This window comes from Rhinopithecus bieti, unplaced genomic scaffold (genome assembly GCF_001698545.2).
Source record: "Rhinopithecus bieti isolate Rb0 unplaced genomic scaffold, ASM169854v2 scaffold_9976, whole genome shotgun sequence".
Classification (NCBI taxonomy): domain Eukaryota; kingdom Metazoa; phylum Chordata; class Mammalia; order Primates; family Cercopithecidae; genus Rhinopithecus; species Rhinopithecus bieti.
Genome location: NW_016806761.1, coordinates 1,191,420 through 1,201,843, shown reverse-complemented (window position 1 = coordinate 1,201,843; position 10,424 = coordinate 1,191,420). Strand labels below are relative to the sequence as shown.

Genomic DNA, 10,424 nt, shown 5'->3' with positions numbered 1-10,424 from the left:
TCATTTCCCTCTTTTGATTTTTAGGTTTTAACTCCGTTTGGCAGACTGAGAGAATGCAGTCGGGAAAGCTGTGGGAAAGACACTGAAGGGCAGGAAAGGAGAACCCAGGACAACCCAGTCCCAGCCCTGTTTTCTCCTCTCTGCCTCGGGACCCAAGACCATGTGGCCGGGGTACAAACCATGCAGTATCTGGGTAGTAAACAGCACTGTAAGCCAAATAGAATAAGAGCCTCTGCTCTCTGCTGCCTGATTTACATATCTCTGGGCTGCAAACAGAAGCCCCAGGTCTACAGTGCAAGGCTTTGAAGGCTTCCCTCAGGCACCCCCTGCTGGCTGGACTTGGCTCCCAGCCATGGCCAGGCCAAGGAGCAGAGGGGAGATAGGGGAAGGCAGAGGATGCCTGGAAGCCCCAGCCCCCTTCTCCTATTTGCCTGAAGGTCTGGAGGGCACTTTCCTGAGCCAGTACAGGCAAAACAATGAAAGTCATCGACAGGCAGAGGCAGCACAGTGGGGTGTGTGGAGAGTCACAATGGGGAGGCGGAGTGGGGAAGGAAGAGAGAGAAGGCTGAAGGGAGATCCCATTTGGAAATAAGGAGAAGGCTTTGAACTTGCAGATCTCTCCAACTGAGGCAAAACCCACACTAAACCAGCCCCAGCTGGGTGCCGCAGGAGCCTGTGAATAAAATTGAGGGGGAGAATGAGATGACAGTTCCCCCTTCTTAATGCATTCACCCCAAGGTGCTGCTGGGCATCTGTTCCATAATTAACCAGACTCTCCCCTCCACCACCCCCTCCTTCCCCTTCACCTCCTCCTGTGGCTGTTCAAACATTTGCCATAATTATTCCCCCACCCTACTTTTCTAAGGAGCCCTTTGGAAGGAGTTTGCTGTCTGGCTCTTTTTTCTTCCTCCACTTCCCCAGTTCTGGGCAGGGTGACAGCCATCCTGGGCTAGCAGGGGTTTGTGAGCATCCCACTTCCCAGAGGCCACTGTGGTATCCCATCCTTCTCACCCCAGTCAATCAGTGGAACATCTGTTCTCCCCTCAGTGAGGCTCAGTGGGGCAGGAAGGCGGAAGGGCATAGCAGGGTATCAGGGGGCGGGGGGAGGCATTTTCCATCAACATGTGATCTCTACCTCCCTCCCCCATGATCTGATACGAAAATCACAGTAGTAATGAAAACTGATGGGACAATGTGGCACATAGAAAATCCTGAGAACTTCTTTCCAATAACAATATTATATTATGAATGATAATAATATGTATTTGAAATGGAAGATCACAGGAAGTTGTCTGGTTATTGTTTATTCTCAGCCTCTGTGGCCACATGTAACACATACTGGGCATTCAGTACATAGTTGTTGAAGACATGGATCCCTGCTTTATCAAGTACTTTACAAAAGTTGTCTCTACACACAATACTCATGAGAAATAAGTAATAGAATCTGCACTTTAAGGTGAAGAAAATTGAGGCACAGAGAGGTTGACCAACTTCCCCAAGGTCACACAGCTAGTAAGAGACTAAGTCATGATTTGAACACCACGCCCACAGTCTTTCTGTTATTCCATGCTGTCAGGCCACTTCCTTGCATGAAACACTTCAAGAGGAGGTCCCTAATAATGAATTTGCTGTTTCCTCTAGCTATCATATCATTTTACTGACTCCCACTCATTGCTCAAGTTCAAAGACTCAGTGAAGACATCTACTGATGTGTCTTTTATTGATGAATCTTTTATTACCATGAATCATAGTTTGCTTAATTCAATATCACTATTTCATATCGCAAATACTTAGCACATGGTAGATATTCAATAAATGTTTTTAAATTTCTATTTTACAGATAACATTCCTGAGATTCAGAGATGGGACTAACTTACCCAAGACCATACAACTAGGCTATTTAAGAAACTACAACTTAAATCTAGAGCTTTTGACTGTGAGTGCAGGAAGCTCTCCAGTAACCCATCAACCACTGAGCCACTGAAATGATGAGAACATAAATCCATTCTATATTAACAAATGAAGTTCTACAATTGTGGTGATTTCTATTTTTTTCTGACAGCTTCTTAATATATATGGCCAACTAATAATCATAAACTTGAGTTATTTCAGTTTTTATCATAATAAAAGTAATATGCTTATTAGAATATTAGAGAACAATGAGAAAAAATTAAATCAAAAATCTCAAACATTTAAAATTAATATTTTCCTGCAGTCTGCTTATGCCTTTTAAATCTTTGAGATCGTAGTCTTGGAATCCTGCTTTTTTAAAACTAGATATTATAAAATAAACAATTCTCTATTTACTTCAATAGTTTCCCTATTTACTACTTAAAAATCATCATTTAATATGCCTTGATAATTATTTTTTAATGACTAAAAAATATCTGCCATATAGAATGTCAATGAATCATTGTCCCGGATTTGCTGGAAAATTTTTGACTTAAAAAAATATATCATACTACGGGCCAGTTGCGGTGGCTCACACCTGTAATCCCAGCACTTTGGGAGGTTGAGGCAGGCAGATCACTAGGTCAGGAATATGAGACCAGGCTGGCCAACATGGTGAAACCCCATCTCTACTAAAAATACAAAAATTAGCCAGGCGTGCTGTAGCACGCCTGTAGTCCCGGCTACTCAGGAGGCTGAGGCAGAAGAATCACTTGAACTCGGGAGACAGAGTTTGAAGTGAGCGGGATCACACCACTGCACTCCAGCATGGACGACAGAGCGAGACTCTATCTCAAAAAAAAAAAAAAAAGAAAAAAAAATCAAAATAAAAGCACATTGTTTTCTTTCTGATTTTCAAAACCCTTTTTTGGAATAGTTTTCTAGGAAAGAAATTATTGAGTCAATGGGTATGAACATTTTCAAGGCTGTTAACATAGTTTGCCAAATTGCTTTCCAAATGAGTTGTACTAATTTTTATTCCCACTAACAGTGATTTGGATATTCCCATCACTTTAAATTTGCTAATTTATTTAAAACACACACATATTTAATCACAATGTTTTGAATTGCAATGTGAAAGAAATTTCAGAGATGATTTAGCTGGCCTCTTCTACTACCTCTTTTATACATTAGGCAAGTGAGGTCCAGTCAGTTCAGTGACTTGCTCAAAGTCACAAAAACAGAGGGATGAGCTGAGCTAGGGCCAGGTCTTCTGACCCCCACTTCTCTGCACTGTCTCCCAGAGATCTGAAAATCATTTGGGAGCCTATTTATCTGCTCAATAGAAGTGTTGCAGAGTTGCCATCACTTGATGTCTTAATTTGGATTATACCTTCAAGGGAAGCAGCTCTTGAAATATCTGAACCAGGCAAGTAACAAATTTCCCCACCATGGTGAGAAAAGGGTATTTCCTGATAGCGCTCTTCTATCTGCCAGGGTTCTGCAGGGAACCTTGTATCTACTTATCACTTCTTGCTGTCTCAGGCTTCTGGAACTCTGTTAGCCCTGCTTGACATGCACCTTGGCAGCTTTTACTGCATCCTTCCTGTGAGCTTCTGCTTTCCCTGTCCCTGCTCAGCACGATGGCAGCCTACCTCATTTTCAACCTCAGGCCAAGCAGAAGTGTTGCTCCTGCCCAGTTGGCCAAATTTCCCTGATTGCTAAGTAATTCCAGGCTCTTCTCAGGAGGGCTGAGTGAGCTGCAAGTTAAGCCTCTCCTCCAAGGCCTTGCCTGGTTCTCAGTCATTATCAGAACTATAGCAGAGGTATGTAGATACTCTTCCTCCACCAGGGGCCAGATGCCCAGTTTGGGCTGGTTGCTCCCTCAAAATGTAGCCTACACAGTTCTATGGGAGGCAGAATGCATACATCACCCACATAGCATCCTAGGTGACTTTAATATCCAGCCTCTAAACCATGTTATGCCATGGCCATGCAAATCCTTCTAAAATATTGCTCACTTCGACTTGTTTCTACTTAGAAACCTATCCATTACTGTGAGTCAAAATGGCTAACTTGGCTTTTAAGCCCCTTCCTATATGTAACATTTGTCTCCCACTAGTTACTCCTAGTTCATTGTATGCCAGCCTAGAGAGAAAAGGCATACAAAGAAAGGGGAGAGAGGCCGAATGACATGAGAGCGTTACAGGCAAAGTGAGGATACTACTCAGCCTGGTTGTAGAAAAGAAAGCATGTTCTGGGGATAGTAAGGGGGTTGTGCTGTCTACTTTCCCTAGAATGTTCTTTCTCATCTTCTCCCTAGTGGACCACTCATTCTTCACAGCCCAGTTCCTAAACCACCTCTGAAGCTTTCCATAACCTACCCTGCCTCCAAACTTCCATTGCTTTCCTGACTCGTCCTAAAGCTTCCAGTCCATACCTCTGCTATGCCATTTTGCACACTAAATAACACATTTTGTAAATGCCTTACTCCCCCACAACTAAATATGCATACTTTTTTTTTTTTTTTTTTTTGAAACGGGGTTTGTCTCTGTCGCCTAGCCTGGAGTTCAGTGGTGCAATCTCAGCTCACTGCAAGCTCTGCCTCCCAGGTTCACGCCATTCTCCTGCCTCAGCCTCCTGAGTAGCTGGGACTACAGGCGCCTGCCACCACGCCCAGCTAATTTTTCGTATTTTTAGTAGAGATGAGGTTTCACTGTGTTAGCCAGGGTGGTCTTAATCTCCTGACCTTATGATCCACCCTCCTTGGCCTCCCAAAGTGCTGGGATTACAGGTGTGAGCCACCACGCCCGGCCTATGCATACTATTTTTTTTTTTAACATGGGCCTATGTCTGTTTATCTTTTTTATCCCCAGTGTCTAGTACTTCTCTTGCAATGGGTGGATGACCAAAACATGTGCAAAAATAATGAAAACAATATGTAAGTCAGGATTATTCCTGGATGGAATGAATGAAAGAGTGAATGAATGAATGAGTTATAGAGGTATAACTGGAAAAGACTTGCTTGAGGAATTCTCCAGGCATTTGTTGTAACTGTGCTACCTGGGATGGACACAGGTATTGGTAACATAAATTGGCACTTTTTAAATAGGATATGGGCATGCAGCCATGTGACTGGCAGCTTTGCAGAACATTAAACATTCTCATCTTCTCCCTAGTGGACCACTTTATAATAAATAAAGATTGATCAATAAACAAGCTTGACAGTTTTCTTTAGAAGAGCCTGAGACTAAAATTGCGACATGTAAGCTCTAGAGCCAGAATATTCTATATGCCCTTGGCCAGTTAGAAGCAATTCTATTTTTTTTCCATAGCACAGCACACATTATGAACCATAGGTGGTCATTTCTAGGAACCTGTGACATTCCCTAACCAGTCTCATATCTATTAAGGAGAGGACAGTTTGAATACAGAGCTAACGATTCCATAGCCAGGAGAAAATTCAGAGATTAAGGTTCCATACGTCTCTTGACCTGATCACTAGATGATTTGCCAGCACTAAAAACATTCATGGCAGAATTATGCCTGGTCAGGTATTTAAGGAAGTCTGCATACACTCTAATTTAAGGATCTTTGGGGAAAATGAGACACTGTCATTTAACACAATCTTTAAATCGAATGGAGTCATTCTTGCCAAGTGGCCTAACGGCTGCTGGTGGAACATCAGTCAATTTTTGCCCTTCTCTTTTAGATGCATGTCTGCATTTTGTAATTGAATCTACATGTGGCACTTGGGTATTTTTAAAATCTAGAGGTTGGAAATACTTATTGGAAGAGGCTGGTTTACAGGTTGGAGGTTTGGCATTGGCAGCAGCTAAGGGAGTCTGAGAACATGGCAGAATTAGTGTTACCCAGAGGCAGCGGGAATGTGGAAAAGGCCAGGTTTGGCTTAAGAGCCTAGCGTCAGCTGCTATAACCTGGCAAAGGGATAAGTAATTTTTTCACAGCCAGCAGTAAAATGAAACTTATGGAAACAATAAAGTAAATGTTCTGTTAGCCAGTAAGTCAAATTGGAGAAGATTAGATTTTTCCAACCATGCCTGGAAATCAAGGTAGTTTGGTAGTCTAAGGATAGCCAGGAAATTAATGATATTTCAGGCTCAGAGTTAATGATATACATCAAAGATTGGCAAACTACGGCCCCAGGTCAAATCCAATGCACTGCATGTTTGTAGACTCACCAGGAAAGAATGATTTTTACATTTTTAAACAGTTGAAAAGGAAAATCAAAAGAATACTATGTTGTGACACATGAAATCATATGAAATTTGGATTTCAGTGTCTATAGATAAGGTTTTCTTGAAACTCAGCCACACTTATTTGTTTAAGTAGTATCTAAAGCTGCTTTTGTGCCACAATGGCAGAGTCAAGAGCCTGCAAAAGAGAGCACATAGCTTGCAAAGACTCAAATATTTATTTACCATCTCGTCCTTTTCAGAAGTAGTTTGCTGACTTCTCATATACATGGTCAAATTAGATAAGCTCAGGGCCCATTCCTGGTGAGGTGAAGGCAACCTGAAACACAGCACAAGGAACAAAGTTTCAAGTGAGAAAAGAATTTAGAAGAACCCTGGTTCAGCCTTCTAGTCCATAGAACGTCCTGCGAGAGCCATCCAGGCATGGGGACTAACAATTTCAGGAATCTCAGCTCATTCTCAAACACCTTGACTCTACCTATTTGAGAAAAATGTTTCTAATGTTGAAAGAAAACAATCCCTATCCCCATCCCAGCATGGGCTTTTTTACCTATAAATGTTTTCTACACTAAAAGGGCATTAATCACAGTGCTTCTTGGTCAAGGAGTGGACTCCTACCCCATTCCATGGCTTAACACTTTACGTCTGAAGGAACTTTAACATTCATTGTCTAATTCTGCCCTTAAAACATCTTCCCGGGAGCAGGCCTGCATAATTATTCTTCACACAGATGAAGAATCTGAAGGTTGATGTGTTGCCCCACCACAAATTCACATGTTGAAGCTTTAACTCTCAATGTTATTTACTGTATTGGGAATGCAGCCTTTAGGGAGGTAATTACGATTAAATGAGGTCATAATGGCAAGGCCTTAATTCAATAGTACTGGTGTTTTATAGGAAGAGGAAGAGACACCGTGGGGGCTCCCCTGACCCGTTCAGGGAAAAGACCATCTGAAGACCTAGGGAGAAGGCACCAGCTACAAGCCTAGAAGAGAACCTGCATCAGAAACCAACCCTGATGGTACCTTAATCTTGGACTTCTAGCTTACAGAGCTGTGAGAAAATAAATGTCTGTGTTTAAGCCACCTAGTTTGTGCTATTTTCTTATGGCAGCCCTCGCAAACTAATACAAATAACAAGGTTAAATAACATGTTCAAAATGATACAGCTTCCCAGCAGCAGAACAGAGACTAGTCACTCACTTCAAAAATATTTATTAAGCACCTACTAAGTGCAAGGAGTCTTCTGGGGGAGATAAGGATTACACAAAGAATCAAAGCAATACAAATTTTAAAAGAGCTACCACAGAGATATGCATGGTTCACTGAGCTGTAAACAAGATGAAGTGATTTCTTCAGGTTGGTAAGGGAGGCTACCCTAAGACACAGATGAACTGAGATCTGAAAAGTGAAGAAAAGTTTATTAACCGAAGGAGGATAAGAGTGAATTTCTAAAGAGAGGCCATGTGCAAAGACCCTACGGTAGCCAAAAGCATATTGTGTTCAAGGAAATGAGAGAAGGTCAATGTGACTGGAATAGAAAGAGGTGTGAATAGCATACGATTAGGCTGAAAAGGCAAGAACTGGCCAGACTTCTTGTGGTCTTGTCAGCCATGTTAAGTGATTGTGTCTTTATTTTAAGAGCATTTGGAAGTGTTAAAGCACTTTCAACATGAGAATGACTCTTTTACAATTTCCCGTTAGAAATAAAAACTCTGACTGCAGTGTGGAAAACAAGAGGTTGGAGAAAGTCAAGGGGGCTACAGGAAGACCAGTTAAAAGACAATTACAGTAGACAAAATGAGGAATGCATGTAGCTTGGACCACTAAGGTTGCTTTAAAGACATAGAGAAGGAAATGGTTATGAGACCTATTTATGTGGTAAAAACATTAAGACTTTTGATTGATGGAGGATGGTATCAAGAGGAAGATGTCAAGTGTGACTTCTTGATCTCTGTACATTTATTAGAATGGAAGAGGTGACGGTAACATTTACTGAGATGTGACATAGTACAAGAAAATGTTGATGGCTTTCAGTCAAAGACCAGCAAGTGTAGGCCTGCAGCTGAATAAGATTGGGCACACTGACTTGTTGCAACAAGAGAGAATGCACACAGTGGGGAAGCATAGAAGATCTCAGAAAGAGACTGTTAGGCGGGACTATTACATAACTCAGACTTCTTTTAGGTGATGTGGAGATGATACAAGGAAATGGGAGTTTGCTCTGCTTTGAATGCTGTCAGGAAGCAGAGATATTTCTATAATTGGGTATCTTCATAATTCTTACCCAGATGGCTGAATGAAGCTAAAGTTGTGATTATGATTGGTAATGACAAAATAGGCATGTGTATCCAGGAGGAGGTGATGTTTGCTCATTTTTGTGTTAAGGACAATTATGCTTTTGGATCGTGTTTTTGTCCTGTCTGAATGGCCTTACCTGATGTTGGTGTGCTTTGACATTGTTTATGTGCCATAAGGGAACACCACAGCCTAGCTGTAAATGACAGGAAGTGCCTAGAAAAGTGATAGCCTAATGCATAAAACCAGGTGAGTTCCTTGCCGTCAGGGCTACTTTTCTCATTCTCAGGCCACGCTTTTGGCCAAAGGCACTTAAGAGGGGCCTGATACTCATCTAGAACGTTCATGTCTCACCATTGCTGAGTTTTTGCTGGTTAGGTGATTGTACCAGCCATGTGGTCTATACCCCACAGGTATGGGACCAGGTTTGTTCCCTTTGTTGAAGGACAAGTTGCTTATCATCTGACAAGACGGTGGTTGCACAGTAGCATTTACGACTCTGGGCAAGATACATCAGCCCACTGCAACACAGGCAATTATCTGAAACAGAAACAGAAATTGTTATTAGTTCTTGTAATAGACCCTGAAGACAGGGACCTAGATTACCAAACCCAGGCAATGAAAACATGTCTCAAATTTCAAATGGTCTTTTCTAGAAATCCAAGAGGCTTTTTTCTTAGCCTAATTATAGATTGTTCTTCCTAGGTGCAACTAAAAGTGTTTGCTACAGCATAAATTTCTCCCTGGCTAGCTAAGAGGAAATTAAGACCTACATGATTACTCATGACAACGTTAGCTAATGAATCTAAATGTAAACTGTTTAGTTGGGCTTCCAGAGCAGAAGTTGTATAATTCATGATATCCTATAGGGTGATAGATAAGTTCAAGATCACCCGTTTTATGGGCATAGTCTAGAGAGTGTTTTCTGTAACTGCCACTGTATCATCACTTAATTAGCATCCCCTGCAATGCTCTAAATTCTTTCCTACCTTACACCTAGCCATACCAGAAAAGTCCATCATAATGTGCTTCCCTTTTCCTTGAAAAATATATGGGAATATAAAAATTACAGTTGTTCCTCCATATTGGATGGGGATTGGTTCCAGAATCCCCCACCCTCTAACCAAAGATACCAGAATCTGAGGATGCTCAAGTCTCTGATATAAAATGGCATCATATTTGCATATAACCTATGCACATCTTCCTTATACCTAATACCTAATACAATGTAAATGCTCTGTAAGTCGCTATTATACTGTATTTTATTCATATTAATTTTATTGTTGTACTATTGTTTTTTATTGTTTTTTCCCAAATATTTTCATTTTATCCCTAGTAGCATCTGTGGATGTAGAACCATGCATACAGAGGGCTGACTGTATATATTATAAAAAGTTTTGTTTATTTCACTCTTATTTACTGAGCCAAAACTATTGAAAACAACAGACCAAAATACTGAATATAAATATATATATATATAGCTTCTTCTTCATTAAAGATAAATGATCAAGTTGAGCTTTCCATGAATGCAATGGTTTCCATTCCATGTAGAGAAAACGCAGACTGCATATCATGGTCTATAAGGTTCTCCATGATCTGACCTGGTTTCTCCCAACCTTACCCCTGACGCAATCCTCCATATTCACAACACTCAAGCCACATCACCCTGCTCTCAATTGCTTGACCTATTCCAGTGTTCTCTTTCCTATCTCCAGGCTTCACACACCCTGCAGGGAATACTCTTCCTCTAGCATTCACAGTGCTGATTCCTACTCATATATTACCCCAGCTCATATATCACTTTCTCCAAGAAGTAAACTCCCCCACCTAAATCAGTACCTTCAACTCATTCTTCCTCAGGTACTTCAGTTATCACAATCAGATCTGATCTATAGCAATCTATAATCTATAACAATTTAAATATGGGGTGATAGATTATATCACCCCATATTTATATATTAGATATTAGATATAATAGATATATATTAGATACAATATATATTATATAGCAAATATTATA

The 10,424-nt window shown here is 41.0% G+C and overlaps 1 long non-coding RNA gene across 1 annotated transcript in view; it reads right to left on the bottom strand.

The window, feature by feature from the left end:
- Positions 1–6,335: 6,335 nt before the first annotated feature.
- LOC108533145 (uncharacterized) overlaps positions 6,336–10,424 on the bottom strand; it is an 8,091-nt gene continuing 4,002 nt past the window's right edge. The window contains exons 2-3 of the long non-coding RNA XR_001886668.1: positions 8,759–8,944; positions 6,336–6,426 (exon numbers count right to left, since the gene is read on the bottom strand). This is a non-coding gene — a long non-coding RNA (uncharacterized LOC108533145). The remainder of the gene's footprint in view (positions 6,427–8,758; positions 8,945–10,424) is intronic.